This window comes from Mandrillus leucophaeus, unplaced genomic scaffold, assembly GCF_000951045.1.
Source record: "Mandrillus leucophaeus isolate KB7577 unplaced genomic scaffold, Mleu.le_1.0 Scaffold226, whole genome shotgun sequence".
In the NCBI taxonomy this organism is placed as follows: domain Eukaryota; kingdom Metazoa; phylum Chordata; class Mammalia; order Primates; family Cercopithecidae; genus Mandrillus; species Mandrillus leucophaeus.
Window position 1 is genome coordinate 543,801 of NW_012102321.1, and position 13,844 is coordinate 557,644.

A 13,844-nucleotide genomic window follows, 5' to 3' on the forward strand; every position below is an offset into this window, starting at 1 on the left:
CTTAGAGGTACTGAATTTCTTGGGGGTTGAGCATAGAGGTATGCATTTTTATAAACTCCCAAGTATAACAAGATTTAGCTATATACTATAGAGGATCACTGCCCCACATAAAAGAAAAGGACTCCTATGATGAGGTGAATTTCAGACACCTACCACAAGGTATGGGAAAAACCATTTTTGGTAGGTGTCCTTTACATTCAGTATCAAATTCTAAAAGTAGTAGGGGCTGGGCATGGTGGCTGTGGCAAAAGAGAGAATGCACGTCCTGCAGCTGATTGTTGTCATGTAAGAATGTAAGCTCACTCTTACCAAATCTTCCACTTTTTAAAGAGAAGCCCAAAATGCATGTATAATCTTCTGGTTTATAACTTTGGATATAGATTTTTTTAAGTACCATGTATGCAAAAAAAAAAAAAAACCATGTTTGTGGATTTGATTTGTACCTGGACCACCAGTTGTCATGTTATGAACCATGCTGGAGTATTTTATAACACCGTCTCTCAAAGTGAGAGTTTCAGTCCTTTCATGGACCAGGGCTGGTAGGACATGCTTAATGCAAATGAAGCCACAGTGGAAAGAGAAGTGAGCAGTACATACCACATGAAGAATGCTTTCTTTTAGTTTCTCGAGTAAAAGATTGAAGACCTGTTAATAATTTTTTTGGCATGTGCTTACAATTGTTTTTCTGGTGGTAGGGATGAGTTCGCACCAGATCACCTTAATTGTCTTTTATCTAGGTTCTCTCGTGACTTGTCTCTTATCTATGTTGTACTGTGAGGAAAAGTTCAGTTCTACAGAATGACCCCTGTTGATGAGAGGTGTTACATGTGGCCATGGGACAGGATTTTTCTTTTCCTTGTAGCAAGCTGGCACGTGAAGATATCATGCTCCACTTAAATAGAAGAATTACCTCGCCAGTGGTGGCCACTATAGCTTTCAAAGACATATGGAATTGAATTTGGGGAACACTGAACTTGTTTTGGATTTGCCATTTTGTTTTTTAATTCTTTTTTTGGCTAAGTTACCTATTGAATGCTCATAATTACCACATCTATTGTCCTTTTTTGTCAAAAAGCTTCACTCCAATTAGAAGATACCTGAAGGCAGAAACTATGGCTTTGTCAGCTGTTGACTTCCTCATGGTGCGCAGTGTAAATATACTACTACTTTATTTAGTAGATTCTTAGTACTTACTTGTTGGCAGATTTACTAATAGTTCCTGTACATCTCAGCAAATCAACAGATGATTTAGGTTATTCTAACCCTAACTTTATTTAATATAATAAAAACTTTTAGCATTTATTGTTAGGCCCAGGGCTAGGTAGGCTCCTGAGATAGAGAAGTTCATAAGGGAAGGAGCCCAGAAGGTAGGGGAAACAAAAAAATAGTTACAACACTCTTGATATGTCTCAGCATATATAGACATTAACATCAGGAGAAGCTGAGGGGTGGGGGGAAGGAATTTGTGAGGGAGGGCCCTTTGGACAAATGTCACGTTTCTCAGAGTAGCTTTTAGATATGGGTGGGAAAATGAGGGCAGGGCAATTGAAGTGGGATGGAAGGGAGATATTTAAACTAAAGTCATTCTAGGGCTCCAATCACTGGACACAGGTAACTCTTCCTACACTATATTCATTTATCCATGCAATCGCATTCATTGAGTGCTTCCTATGAGTTAGACAGGGTGCACTGTGTAAGATACAAATGAATGAAGCAGGTCCACAGCGGTTGTCTAGGGGGATAAAATGCTGCACAGGGCAACCTGGATAAGCCTGACACGTTAGGTGCCACAAAGCTACAGAAACAAAGTGCTAAGGAGATTCGGAAAATTTACAGGTCATTTCTGGATGCAGGATCTGGGAAGAAGGATGTCCACAGTTCAAAGATCAGTACAATCTTCGTAGCGAAAAAGCGTTGGTTTATTCTACCTCTACCTAGTTTGTGCCTCAACATCTTTGACCCCAAAGGATAAAAAGGTGCAAATAAGGGCACATTTTCTTCATAGAATACGTAATGGTGCTTATTTAATGCTTTCCTCTTCATTCCCCGCAGTGATTTCCCTCTTCACTCTCCCCTGAGTCTCACAGAAGGAACTAACAAGGGAGCGCTTCACAAGCACAGACACCTTTAAAGAGGCGCAGAAAAGAGTACTTGGTGAAAAAGTTAGTATTCTTTCAGGTGACTTTCCTTAAGATTACTGGGCATTAAGAATGAAAATATGTAAACCAGGTTTACGAGCAAGAAAACAAACTCTCCACATTCAGAGTTAATCTTCGAACTCAGCAACCGTGAGCAGAACTCACCCCCATCAGGGCGGGCTCGCGGGCGCGGTCTCACCCACAGGCCCCTCCCCCGCGGAGGTTCTCCAGCGCCGCCCGTACTCCCGCCCTTCGCGCGTCCCTGCTTTAACAGCTCTGGTTCTGTCAGGACCTCACTTCTCCGCCCCCGGCGCAACCGCGGCCAGGCAGCGACGTGCACCCGCGTGTGCGCCGCCGCCGCCCGGCAGAGTGGGCGCCTCCGACATCAGGAGCGCGCACGCCGTGCCGAGGGGCCTGGACGAGCGCGCTCCCGACCCACCGCCTCCTCCTCCTCCCCCTTCTACTCGGCCCGCCCCCTCCCTCGCCTCTTCCTGCCAGGCAGTCCTTCTCCCCTCCCCTCTCCGTTCCCTCCGCCCTCCCCGGGCTCCAGTGGCGGCGGAGTGAACGGGACCGGCCCGGCCTCAGAGCGCGAGGTGGCGAGTGGGACGCGGGCGCCTGAAGGAGTTGTTGTTTCGGCAGCGCCCGCGGAGACGTGAAGAGGTGAGGCGAGGGCGGCCTCCTCGGGACACGAGGGCGGCCCGGCGGCCCGGATCCACGGGCCGAGGCTGCTTGGGTGTGTTGGCGTCGGGCTGAGCCTGGGGAGGGTCGAGATGGGGCCCCGGCCCGGGACGGGGATGCGGGAGGACCGTGGGAAGGAAGGCACCGGGCGGGTTCAGGACTGTCGGCCGCTTCCCGGACGCCGCGGTTCTCCCAGGTGGCCGCCCCTGGCAGCTAGGGCGGGCGGGGTCTGCGCCCTTACCTGGGGGCGGGGTAGTGGCTTCTGCGGCCGCCGCCTCCAGCTGTGCCCTCCTGACATTGCTGCCTGGGCGGCTGCCGCCCGCTGCTACGCTGTGGCTGCTGCTGGATTCGCAGTCCCAGCAGCCCTGCGTCCGGTGGGCGAGTGGTTAGAGTATTTTCTTACCCACACGCAGGCTTCTGTGCTCGACCGTTTCTCTCCCTCGCCCTTCCTCTTCCTCCCCCGAGCACTTTGCTCGGCTCCTGCTGTTGATGCTTGTGGTTTTGTAGTTTGGGATGGGCTGCGTTCCGGGCAGATCCCTACCTGCAGGGAATGCCCCGCTTCGGAGTTGACCTCCTGAGCCTTGACAAACACCTCCCCCCAGCCCCCACCCAGCTTGTGGGTGCTCAGTGTCCTGATAACTGAGTCAAAGTTTCTGAGACTGGGCTGGTACTTTGCACTGGTCGCCAACGGTACAGGGCTGGGCAGTGCGTCAGCATGTGGAAAGGGGCCACCGGCTAGCGGGATATGGCCGGGTGCATGGGAGCTGAACTGACGGGTTTCACATACTAGGCAGTGTGTCCAGGTCCTTGGATCTCTCAGATACGGTTATATTAGAATATGTGCCAAAACTTAGGTGGTCACTTGCAAAATTGGTTTCATGCAAGTAAACTGAAATGCCAGCCTTATTACACTAATGGGAAGGAGAACTTTTGCTTGCCGGACAGATTTCAGCGCAGTTTGGAAAATGATTTTAAGGCCTTTATTTTTGACACTGGAGGGGTTTAGGGATTTTTAATACATTTAAATTTCCTTGTGCATAGTGGGAGGTAAGTAGTTGCTTGTTAAAATTCTGAAAACACAGTTTCATGAAAACCTTCTGACTTTTCTTACAGTAGTGTTTATGTTTGACATCTTCCGTAGAATATCCATTAGTTATGATGTCAGAAGATACGGATGTGAAGTTTGCTTGTGGTCACATTGGAAGTTGATTTTGTTCATGGAAAATACTGGTTCACAACCTCCTAGTACTAGAAAACTGGCCTGTGATTCATTTTCTCAGTATAGCGTCCCTTATGAAATTGACAATGAGATTTCCAAGGAGAAAGACTAGTTGAACTTTATGTATACATTATCATCAAATTGTATTAAATGTACACCTGCTTCAGGGGTTAGCTCTAGACTTTGAGTTACACTGGTGTCTATACTAAATCAGTTCAATAAATGCGCTGATATTATGTTTTGTTCATTTGGAGAGAAGTAGATAAAGCAGGGCAGAGTTTATATATTAGCATATTATATAGCCTACATTTGCTCTGATGTGTATTATTATTATTATTATTATTTGGAACGGAGTTTCGCTCTTGATGTCCAGACTGGAGTGCAATAGCGCCATCTCGGCTCACCGCAACCTCCGCCTCCCGGGTTCAAGCGATTTTCCTGCCTCAGCCTTATGTGTAGCTGGGACTACAGGCATGCTCCGCCACGCCTGGCTAATTTTGTATTTTCAGTGGAGACGGGGTTTCTCCACGTTGGTCAGGCTGGTCAAACTCCTGACCTCAGGTGATCTGCCCGCCTCAGCCTCCCAAAGTGCTGGGATTACAGGCGTGAGCCCCGTGCCCGGCCTCTGATGTGTATTATTAAGTCATCTGGGGAGAAGTAGATGAAGTAGGGCAGAGCTTATATGTGAACATATTATATAATCTACATTGTCCTCTAGAAAGCTGGAAACAAGTTAGTAAGTCTCAGTACTATTGGGGCATATGGTGAATATACAAACCAACTTTAAAAAGTGTGACTGTAAATGTACGAAGTTTGTTTGTTTTAGAGAGACAAGGTCTCGCTCTGGCGCCCAGGCTGGGGTACAATGGCTCAATCCTAGCTCACTGCAGCCACAAAGTTCTCCTCACAAGAGATCCTCCCACCTCAGCCTCCTGAGTAGCTGGGAGTACAGGCACATGCCACCGCACCTGGCTAATTTTTTGTTTTAGTTTTGTAGAGTCAGGGGTCTCACCATGTTGCCCAGGCTAGTCTCCAACTCCTGGCCTCAGGCAGTTCTTCTGCCTTGGCCTCCCAAAGTGCTGGGATTACAGGCCTGAGCCAACCATGCTTGGCCCCCCTTTTTTTTTTCACCTGAGTTATTTGATGGGAATTTCTATATGTTACAGTTGTGTTATTCTGAGAATTTTTGTTTCTTTGATAATTGTTTCATGATTTAGATATTTTCTTTTTATCCTGGTAGTTATGATTTTTTTCCTTTGAATGAAATAATTTTGTTAGGCATGTGAAACAGTAGTTTTCATGTAATCAGCTCACCAGTTCTAAATTTGTGACTTTTAAAAAACTTGAATTTTTTTCTTTGCCTTAACCCAAACTTGAATTTGCTCAGCCGCTGTATATTTATTTGAACTCTCAGATGATACAGCATTGAAGCGGAAAGTCCTTTTATCCATTCTTTTGGAGTAATCAAAAGAAGGAATTCTGTTGTGCCAAGTAAAAATATGTGTAGGAGATAGCTAGGCTTCAAGAGATTGACTTTGAAGAGAGTAGCAGCGAAGTAGCAAAAATTTTCTGTATTGAGGGTGTAGAACTGGGGCTGCATTCCAACCTACCATTGTCTTCAAGTGGGGTATGGATCGTTATGACTGGTTAGAGGAGGTTTGGAGAATGAAGTTGATGCTGTAATGCTATGGGATTCCCAGGCGCAGAGCTTGCCTATGTCTTAATTTTAATGAGTTCTATATTTTTGTAACTCTTGACTTATAGAAATGGGTCAGCCATTGAGTCTGAGGATGACCAGCAGCCCAAGGCTATTCCAGGTGCTGGTATTTCAAAGATGGCTCAGGGATTTCTTGTGGAGATGATCTGATGAGCATTTTGCCATTACAAACAGTGGAGGCTGAGAAAGTATGGACTTGAGCCTGAGGTATGGTAAAAGATACTCGTTTTTAAAGGAGAGTTTCAATGTTGATATTATAGAGAAATACGTTGTTTGACTCCTAGACTTTCAGAATGGGAAATAATTTTGACTTTATAGTCAGTATTTGAATTGAGTATAAGTTTGTGAATTTCAGTGGACCCTAATAAGGAAGAGTTAATGAATTAAGCAGAGCTTTCATCTCTGAACATCTCCTTTTTCTACTTCATTTGCTTTCCATATTGCTCTTATTCAACAAATGGGATGGCATAATTGAGTATAGCAAGTTTATGCGCATGCTAAGTCTTTTTTGTTATCTTTTGGTGTTTTTTGGTGTACTTTTGGGGATTTTCCTGGGAAAGTTCTAGGCATATATTCAGTTGATTTAGAGTTAGATTTGGGCTAAGATTATTAGTATACTTGAAATTCTGAGCATTCTTATTTTCTAAATAGCTTTTAAAATAGAAAACATTTTGCCATTGCTGTTGGGCTTCAAAAAAACAAAACCCAACAACAACACAATTCTTTATAAATACTCATGAAAAATCAGGTTACAGGCTGTGTTGTGATAGACATTGTACAGCCAAAAATATATTTAAGAAAATTCTCACCCAGTTTAGTAAGCTTAAATAAGAAGAAAATAAGACTTTTTTTAAAAAATAAAAGCCTGATTTTCCCAGAATATGAAGCCTAACTACTGTTTACTGTGTTATTTTCCCTCTTGCCTATTCTAAATTCAGCAAGAACTATGCATCCCTAGTCCATGGTAAAAGCTTAGTTCTCGTAGGGGATTCTTAGTAACGGAGGTCTCATTGAGGGATGCAAGGGATTTTGATTGGGAAACATCAGGCGTGGAACATTTCCTTTTTACTGCTCTAATTTTCTCTGTACCTGGCTATGCAGTGGGATGGGAACATGAGCACAAATACTCGAATTATCTGGATTTTTTTTTTTTATACTATGGATTTCCTCTTCTTACCCCCTACCTGCCCTCCAACCCATTGCTAAGTGAGCCATTGATAATAGGAGTGTGTTATATCCTTTAGGTATGTAGGGCTGAACAAATGCTAGGAACCTTGGCACTTGGCTGATATTCCATAAACCAAATTCCTGCTCTGTGTAATTTGCCTTCTGGTGATATCAGGAGATATTTGTTAATCCCATTTTTGAAGAAAAATATGAATTGTGGTGAAGACACATCTGTAACCAAGAGTAAGATTTATTAAATTAGGTAGTATACATGGAAGACATCAGGAGGTTGTTTATCTGAACATTTATTAAACTCTTTTGACTGTGACCTACAGTAAAAAATACATTTTACTTCTTGATTCAGCAAGTGCATACACACACAAAGTTGACAGTTTGGTGAAATAATATTTATCTTTTCAGGGCCCTGTTGAGTTGGCTATAATGGCTTGCAAGACCAGTTGTGCATATCTCTTCCTATCTAGCTCTATGTCCAGTGACATCATGTTGGTAGCTCAAAATTGGTCGTGGTGGGAATATTTACACCAGGAAATTCAGCAAATGGTATTCTCAGGGCTTCCCTCTTCTTAGGTAGTTGTTAAACATTTATAGCACCCCATTGTTTATAACACACATAGATACATTCTGTTATTTCATTTCATTTTTAAAATGCTGGGTTTTGACTTCCAAATTAATTTTACACCCAGCTAATGGATTATGGCCTACAGTTAACAACAAATACAACTAGTTTAGCCTACCCTCTTAACTTTGTAAATGAAGGAACATACTAAAAGCCTCAAGTCCAAGGTGAGATAGTGAGTGAGTTATTAGCAAAGCCAGGGCTCTGGACTCAATCTGGAGTTGTTTCTGGTGGGCTTGTTTCCTAACCTCACTTAGTATGTATAAGGGATTGTGTTAATCAGTTTGAATAAAGATGGACCTTGACCCTGAGGACTTTATGCTTAGGTGGGGAATTAAATATGGAAACAGCAATGATAATGAAAGGCAGAAAGTAATGGGTGGTAAAAAGATAAGGAACTGTAAGAGTTTAGAGAAGAGGGAGAGATTACTTTTAGTTAAAGTAATGAGTGGTAAAAAGATAAGGAACTATAAGAGTTTGGAGAGGAGGGAGAGATTACTTTTAGTTGTTGTTGTTTTTTGACCCAGGCTGGAGTGCAGTGGTACAATTTCCGCTCACTGCAACCTCCGCCTCCCAGTTTCAAGCAATTCTCCTGCCTCAGCCTCCCTGAGTAGCTGGGATTATAGGCACTCGCTGCCACACCTGCCACGCCCGGCTAATTTTTGTATTTTTAGTACAGATGGGGTTTTGCCATGTTGGCCCGGCTGGTTTTGAATTTCTGACCTCAGGTGATCCACCCGCCTCAGCCTCCCAAAGTGCTGGGATTACAGGTGTGAGCCACCGTGCCTGGCCTGCTTCTAGTTTTAAGGATAAGAGAAGAGGTGACATTTGAACTATGTTTTTTTTTTTTTTTTTGAGATAGCATTTCACTCTGTGACTCAAACTGAGTGCTGTGGTGCCATCACAGCTCACTGCAGCCTTGATTTCCTGGCCTCTAGCAGGTCTTCTGCCTCAGCCCCCAAGTGGCTGGGACTATAGGCACACACCAACATGCTTGGCTAATTTTTTATTATTTGTAGAGATGGGGTTTCATGATGTTGCCCAGGCTGTTCTTGAACTCCTCGACAGAAGCTGTCTTCCTGCCTTGGCCTCCCAAAGTGCTGGGATTACAGTTTTGAGGCACCATGCCTGGCCCCTGAACTATGTTTTGAAGAATGGGTAGGATTTGGACGTGTGGAAATAGGACAACTCGTATCACCCTGGGCCAAGGGCCAGGGTGATCAAAGGCATACAAGCATGGACAGAGAAAAATGAATAGTGAGAGCTAGGCAAGAAAGAGTCAGTTAGCACCAGATGGTTAAGAGCCTAGAATGCCAGTTTTCCTTTCTGCTTTTTGGTTTATCTTTCATTTTTGACTCTGGAGTGATCTAGTACTTCTTAACATTTCAAGATTTATTTATTGTGATTAAAATATGATCCAGAGAGCACCTAAGTATCCTTAGAGTAGAAGCTGAAGGGAAAAATTATTAGTTTTAGAGAAGCAACCTTGAGTTTACCAATCCTAAAAGTGTTGGAAAGTAAAAAATATTTTATTTGTAAGGAGATGCAGTGTTTTTTTGTTTTTTTTTTGTTTTTTTTTTTTAGTTCACCAAATAGCATTACATTGGCTGGAGTTGAACAGGAAGCAGTTTTGAAAGTCTTTACAAGGGCCTTCTAAAATGTGATTTCTGAATGACTGGATCTTAATTTTTGGAGGCAGGTTTAGTTCAGGCAGAAGGGTAGTTTATACAGATCCGCAACTGAGCTGAGTAGCTTTTAGAATTTAGGGCAGCAAAGCAGGGTATTTTACGCAAAATTCATTTGTAAGGGATTGATGGCTTCTTTACTCCAAGAATTTTCTTAGATTTCAGTATTTATGTCTTTAACAGCCGGTGTGACTGAAGATGTTTTGAAGTCTTGGATGGAACTTGCCTTATTTCACAGGTGAATTGGGTGGCTAGAAATGAAGGTAAATGCCAGTAAGTTGTGTCCGTTAATCAAATTGAAGTACTGGTGGCAGTTCTCAAGATTTTCTCTCTGCTGATGATTTCACACTTACTGCTTCTAATTACATGGTGTATAGTTGATTTGAAGAAGCCTTGGTTCTCTTTGACCCACCAGTTCTGTAAAGGTAAAAGCCTTCTTAGAGTGTTGCCCAGGTAACAACACATGCAGAGACTGTTTAGTAGCTTGTCACAGAAGTGTGTGGAAAATTTTGGAAATGTTGGTAAAGAAGTTGCTATAGTAAATAACTGGTTGGTAAAAAGCTGGACTACTTCTGCATAGTTGATAAAGAGTTTTTGAGATGAGCCTTGGTTCTAAAATAAATATGAATTGTGTCATTGCCATACTATTTTCTTCGGTTAAATAAGCTCCTAATATGTAAATGTTGTTGTCCTATCATTTTAGAAGGTTTCAGCAGTTTCATATGAACTCTTCCACAACATAGCACACCCCAGACACCACGATAAGAGTTCAAATACGGCATGGCCCAGATGCCTCACACCAGTTAAATGATAAAGTTAATCGTGTCAGCACAGTGTTTTTTAAAAGTTTTTTCCCCCTCTTTTTTGAGGCATGTTAGTTTTCACAAATTGAGGTTATTAGAATCTTTCCAGATTTTCTACCACCATTTTTTTTGTGTGTGTGTGTGGTAAAAAGTACGATGACGGTGTCCTTAAACTATGTAAACATTTGTAAAGATATACACACATACACATAGTGTGTGTATATGTATGTGTAGACATACATACATATATATTTACATATCATTAGTTGTTGGAATTTGTGGTGAAAATACACCCACCCACGGCAAATGACTGAAAACAAGTGTTCTGGCTCTTTGAAGACTACCATGTGAAGTATTCACAAATATGAAAGTAATGCAAACCCAAAGGGAGTTTTTGTATGCCTGATTTCAAGAAAGGAGCATTTTAAGAGGCAAGTATGGAATTCATTCATATACCAGTGAGGAATTTCTCAACTTCTCCTTTACCCAGCACATACACCCATTTACCGTCCTCATTAGCAGTAAGCAAAATTATGGAACTTTGAATCAGACTTCTACTACAAGCGATGCAAATAAATATTATTTTTAGAAAAAATACAAACTTGTGGTTTTGAGTTACAAAGGTTTAAGAGACACATATCACTAGTTTTTTAATAAACTACGTGGAGTGTTTCCTGTGCTTCAAGATGTTTTAATTGTCATTGTGAGGCCTTTTGCTGAGAGCATTGTATAAAGGCATAGTTGTTAAAATGGTTATTAGGTGTTCTTTGAATAGTTTATTTTTCTGTAGTCAATTTGTCTTGCATACATTGATGGCCGGGCGTGGTGGCCCACACCTGTAATCCCAGCACTTTAGGAGGCCAAGGCAGGCGGATTGCTTGAGGCTAGGAGTTTAAGCCTAGCCTGGCCAAGATGGTGAAACCCCGTCTCTGATAAAAATAAAAAATTAGTGTGGTGCGTACTCATAGTCCAAGCTACTTGGGAGGCTGAGGCACAAGAATCTCTTGAACCTGGAAGACGGAAGTTGCAGTGAGCCGAGATCGTGCCATTGCACTCCAGCCTGAGCTGCAGAGTAAGACTTGGTCTCAAAAAAAAAAAAAAAAATGAATAGGGTATACTACTTCACTGAAAAATCAACCATTGAAGGGAGGTTATATATATATATTGGCAGACAGTAGGGTTTCTGCTGTTGTTTTAGAGTAATTTTGTTATTCAGCAGCTGTTTATCCCCAGACCTCATTCATTTATTACTGCTTTTTTCCATTTCTTTTTAATCTCATGAACTGTATTCTTTCATTTTAAATCTCTCATATTTGCCCTGCGGTCAGTGGTCATATTTGTACTAATGTTTTGATTTGCCATTGCCTGTGCAAAGATCTATTACCAAGTTGCATTATGAAGTTGGTATTGAATGGTAATTCAGTTAATGTCCTCTTCTCTCCATTCTTTTTTTCCTTCCGTATTCTAGAAGTTACCCTAACACTAGTGTTAGATTCCTGGCAAAGTTAATGGGAAAATGAAATTAAATATTACTGTTATTCAAATCCTAGGATGACCTTTTTGCCAATACTAATGAACATACAAAATTCTTTAGCATGAATTACACAGCTTAAATTTTCACTGAGGCTAGGCCTCTTAAGTTTAAAAAATTAAAAATTAAAAAAATATTTATGGGGTACAAGTGCAGATTTCTTACATGTATAGATTCTTACATGTGTAGATGTGGTGAAGTCTAGACTTTTAGTGTACCTATTACCTGAATATCCACCATTCTGTATGTCCATGTGTACCCATTGTTTAGCTCTCACATACAAGTGAGAACATGCGGCATTTGACTTTCTGTTTCTGAGTTATTTTACATATGATAATGTAGGCCTGTTAAGGTAAAAACCATTCTGACATGCATTTTATAGTTCTTTTCAATGTTATCAATAGCTTTGCTAGATGAAACAGGTTTCTTCTGTTGCAGTTGGTATCACAAACAATAAATTAGCTATCCCTACCATTTGAAAATATAAGATAAAGGTTTTTTTTTTTTTTTTTTTTTTTTTTTAACACAGAGTCTTGCTCTGTCTCCCAGGGTGGAGTACAGTGGCGTGATCTCAGCTCACTGCAACCTCTGACTCCCGTATTCACCCCATTCTCCCTGTCTCTTATACACATCTTGCTCTGTCTCCCAGGGTGGAGTACAGTGGCGTGATCTCAGCTCACTGCAACCTCTGACCTGTGCCTCCCGGGTTCAAGCAATTCTCCTGCCTCAGCCTCCTGAGTAGCTGGGACCACAGGCATGTGCCATCATGCCTGGCTAATTGTATTTTTAGAAGTACTTTCACTGTGTTGGCCATGCTGGTCTCGAACTCTTGAACTCATGATCCGCCAGCCTTGGCCTCCCAAAGTGCTGGGATTACAGGCGTGAGCGACCGTGCCTGGCCCAGATAAAGTTTTTTTTTAAAAGATAATCTAGTAATAGTAGGGAAGAGAAACCACTTTATCAGTTAATCTACTACTTCCCATTTTGAATATAAATTTCATTGTGTTGCATGCTAACTTCATTATGTTCTACTGAGTATTTACTTTTCTAAAGACAGAGCTTTAACAATTTTTCTTTTTTTATCGTGTTTTGGAGACAGGTATCTCTCTGTTGCCCCAGCTGAAGTGCAGTAGCACGGTCATAGCTCATTGCAGCCTGGAACTCCTGGGCTCAAAGTGATTCTCCAACCTTCATCTCTGGAGTAGTTGATGGGACTATAGAACTGCACCACCACACTCTGCTAATTTTTTAAATGGGAGTCTCCCTGTGTTGCCCAGGCTGGTCTCAGACTCCTGGGTTCAAGCAATCCTCCTGCCTCAGCCCTTCCAAAGCATTGGGATTACAGATGTGAGCCACTAAATCCTGCGCAATTTTTCACCTTTTGAGAATTTCACTTAGAGGAGGATCATAGTAGCTTTTAGACATTTTTATCAGTTGTCCAAGGGTGGAAAAAAGTAGTTAAGATGCAAGTAACTATAAACATTTTTGGTTTTGTGGGAGACAGTGTAGGTAGAACATAGGACCTTAATTCTTGATCTGCTGCTGTGAGATTCAGAGAATAAGTGATTTAGACACAACTTTTTTCTCCTCTTTGCCCACTAACCGTGAGCTAACATTGAGTGTTTACATGGGGTATTTATTACATAAGAAAATGTACATTATCTAGCTAACCTTCACAGTAACCATATGAGGTAGGAATGATTATAATATCATTTCCAGTTTGCAGGTGAAGGAAACAGGATTAGAGAACTTCAGTAACTTACTTAAGATCACATAGCTTGGCTGGGCACGGTGGCTCACGCCTGTAATCCCAGCACTTTGGGAGGCCGAGGCGGGCAGATCACGAGGTCAGGAGATAGAGACTATCCTGGCCAACATGGTGAAACCCCAGCTCTACTAAAAATACAAAAATTAACTAGGCATGGTGGCATGTGCCTGTAATCCCAGCTACTCAGGAGGCTGAGGCAGGAGAATCACTTGAACCAGGGAGGCTGAGGTTGCGGCACTGCACTCCAGCCTGGTGACAGAGCGAGACCCCATTTCAAAAAAAAGAAAAAATCACGTAGCTTGTGAGAGGCAGTTATTTCTTGCTTCTAAATCTGTCTCACAGTGCCTCTCTACTACTACTCTGTATTGACAATCTCTAAATGGGATGATACTTGCTTTGCACATTTCATAGGGTGGTTAAGAGAATCAAAAAAGATAAGATGTACAAAAGAACACACAGATGTCTCTGGTATATTAATTTTATTGGATAATATTTGAGACA

At 42.1% G+C, this 13,844-nt stretch overlaps 1 protein-coding gene across 2 annotated transcripts in view; it reads left to right on the plus strand.

Annotated features, from left to right (window-relative positions):
* The first annotated feature begins 2,553 nt into the window (after window positions 1-2,553).
* The window catches only part of RABGAP1L (RAB GTPase activating protein 1-like), an 828,259-nt gene continuing 816,968 nt past the window's right edge, over window positions 2,554-13,844 (plus strand). Inside the window, exon 1 of one of the 2 annotated variants that reach the window (XM_011981419.1) lies at window positions 2,554-2,798. The gene's annotated coding sequence lies outside the window, so the exon portion shown is untranslated. The remainder of the gene's footprint in view (window positions 2,799-13,844) is intronic. The other variant, XM_011981418.1, reaches the window with a different exon arrangement.